Here is a 3,124-nt window from a genome sequence, read left to right as displayed (position 1 = left end):
GAGAGAGAGAGAGAGAGAGAGAGAGAGAGAGAGAGAGAGAGAGAGAGGAGAGGAAGATAGATAGGAGGGGGGTAGAGAAGAAGAGGGAGATGGACAGATAGACAAAGATGAGAGTTATATTTTTATGACTGGGAAAACACTGTGATCAGGTTTCACAATACACTGTCTACATTTAGGTGACATTGCCTTTGAGAGCACTTTAGAACATCTCTCTCTCTCTTTAAAGAGAATAATGCAAATGTTTACAGTAATGCCAACTTTTATCATTCATTAATATCCCGGTTTCACTATCTCCTAGGAGTTCATCAATCATCGGCAGACAGGCTGAACAAAACAACAAGCTCATTAACACAGACAGTTATTGTAGAAATTTGAGGCCCACACATGTTAATTATGTTATAAATGTAGGAATCTTAATAAGAGAAAGCTGAAAAGTCTTAAGAAAGGTTGTATCCAATTAAACTTATTCTCAGACACATTAACCATTGGGCTGGTGAATTTCTTACTATCATCTGTCACCTTTGTATTTGTAACTTTGGCTTTTGGTTTTACTTTCAACAAACATTTTTATTAGGCTGTCTACTATGTATCAGGTACTATGCTAGATTCTGGGGATAGAAAGACAACGCATTGAGCAACCCCATCTCTCAGGGAGCTTACACTTTATTTCGGGGTGGGGAGTGAAAAGGAGACATAACATTGTTCTTGCAACTTTGTTTTAGGGAAAAGTTCAGATTTGGCAATGAAAGTTCACTTTGCACTTGTGAAAATCAACTCAAGGACAGTTAGTCCTCCTTATTTATAGTCTGAAGAACCAGTCTGAACTGGGTTGTCTAGCTGAAAAAAATCCAACCAAAGCGAAAGCTCAAAGTAGATTTATTCTAAAAAGGAAAAAAAAATAATCATGATTGTTTAAACTGTTTGACAGACTGACATTTTTTCTACATATACTATCTTGTGTTATTCCAGAAAATAAAAAAAGAAAAAGAAATCAGGTTACATGTCATTAAATTACATAGATACTATCAAGATTAAAATGAATAATAATCATTTTAAAATATCTCATAACTTGTCAGTAGAGTGATAGGATGTTGGAGCTAGTGAAGGACTTTACAAACTATTAAGACCAAGCTCCTCATGTTATAGATGAGGAAACCTAGGCCTTAAGAAATCAGATGATTCGGAGTGGCTAGGAGGCACAGTGACTAGAGCAGGGCCCTGGGGTCAGGAGGACCTGAGTTCAAATCTGGACTCAGACACAACACAAAAACTAGCCGTGTGACCTTGGGCAAGTCAACCCCAATTGCCTTCCAAAAACAAAAACAAAAAAAAAAAAGAAATAAGGTGATTCAGCCATTGTCAGGGCTAGGGCTCAAGCCAAGATGTATAATTAGTACTTTTTTCCCACTAGATCTTGCTACCTTGACCAAAAGGTATAGGATGATTGTTCCATTTCAGAGTGGAGTAAGAAATAAGTGGGGGCAACTAGATGATCTAGTGCCTGAGTTCAAACCTGGCCTCAGAAACTTACTCTGAGCAAGTCACATAACCCTGGTTATCTCTGTTTCCTCATCTGTAAAATGAGCTACAGAAGGAAATCACAAATCATTCCAGTATCTTTGCCAAAAAAAAAAAAAAACCCAAATGGGATTACAACATGACAAAATAACTGAACAACAATAATAGAGAAATAAGTACTTTAATTTTTTTAATCTAGAGCTATGATTTTTATCAGTGTTGGGAAGTCCCTTCACTTGTGCATATTGGCAATTTATATTTTATGTATAGCCAATTGATAGTTAACTGGGGGACAGAGAAAGCACTTTGCCCACAGTCCCAGTTAGTATTTATCAGAGGCAGGCCTTGAACATGGATCTTCCTCATACTGAGGCTGGTCCTCTACCATATCACACTGCCTCATGTGCCTTTAATAGGGATTTCATTTACTTCTTTTGTGATTTTTAATATCAAGCTTATGATGAACTTAGCATTCTTAAAGGGCTATGAATATTATCCTTGGGTTCCCTGATACATGTCCATCTAGCTCAATGTGTGGAAATTTACACCAATGGTTTCTTGCCATCACAATCACTTTTATGTATTAATTTTGGGTGAAAGCTGTATGACTATCAACTGGTTTTAACCCTCCTGACTTTGGGTGGGGGGAACATTTCCTCCAGAGAGATAATTAGTTTTTATGATTTGCACTTTGTCCATTTATAACTTTCAGTAGGGATATGTATGCTTTGCAATGAATACATGTGGCAAATTACCTTTTCAGAGAAAGATTTTTGAGAACCACCACAATGAGATTTAAATTTAGCAAACTCTCCCTGGAGTTGTGCAAAAGGCTTCAGGATTCTTTGGCATGGACTTTTTCATGAATGGTGTCTCCCATATTTAGATCCCACTTCTTGAGGGAGCCAACAATTATTTCAAGAGGCATAACAAAAGTCTTTGGTGGTAGTTGGGAATGTTTCTTTAGAACATAAGTATTTTCCATTCGCTTTCGATGTTTAAATAGCCCATGTGCCAGGCATCAAAAATTTTAGAAGAAAGGAGAGGATGATGTTATGAAATCAGTCGTAGCATTGTGACTCTAAGAGGCTTGGGAAGTCTTGTCTTTGCACCTTGTTCCTACAGGATTGAGGGCCAAACCTTCTGAATTGTGTACTGATTCTTTGTAGCAGTTTTAAGAAAACAAAACATGGTCCTTATAAGCTTACTCCCTGTAGATTGTTTCATCTAGTTTCTGCAAAAAGTTAATAAAATTCAAAATACTTTGTAACCATTTACTTACCTTGTAAGGTGCTTATATGCCAATAAAATGTTTCTCTTTGAAGAATTGTCCAGATACATTTTTGTTTCGTTTTTCAAATATTAGCGTGATTCTTGACTGATTTCTTGTTAATATTAACTCTGAGCTAAAAGCTAATCTTTCAGAAATGAGGTTCATTTTTCTTTTTCTTTTGTGATGCCAGTGCGGCAGACATAATGATAATGTAATACTAGATACGCATTGGTTTGAATAGTGAAAAGAGCACTAGATTTAGAGTTCAAGGATCTGGGATTGAACTCTGGTTCTATTCCTCATTCCTGGTATGACCTTGAGCAAGTCACTCAA

The 3,124-nt window shown here is 36.7% G+C and overlaps 1 protein-coding gene across 1 annotated transcript in view; it reads left to right on the top strand.

Moving 5' to 3' along the window:
* Positions 1-2,845, top strand: part of NIBAN1 (niban apoptosis regulator 1) — a 213,657-nt gene extending 210,812 nt beyond the window's left edge. Inside the window, exon 14 of the mRNA XM_069074417.1 lies at positions 1-2,845. This exon is cut by the window's left edge and continues 1,598 nt beyond it. The gene's annotated coding sequence lies outside the window, so the exon portion shown is untranslated.
* The last annotated feature ends 279 nt before the right edge of the window (positions 2,846-3,124 follow it).

Source organism: Petaurus breviceps, unplaced genomic scaffold (assembly GCF_028583685.1).
Source record: "Petaurus breviceps papuanus isolate PSGF00001 unplaced genomic scaffold, PetGlider_PUasm1.0 90895, whole genome shotgun sequence".
Lineage (NCBI taxonomy): Eukaryota > Metazoa > Chordata > Mammalia > Diprotodontia > Petauridae > Petaurus > Petaurus breviceps.
This window is presented reverse-complemented; position numbering and strand designations above follow the sequence as displayed.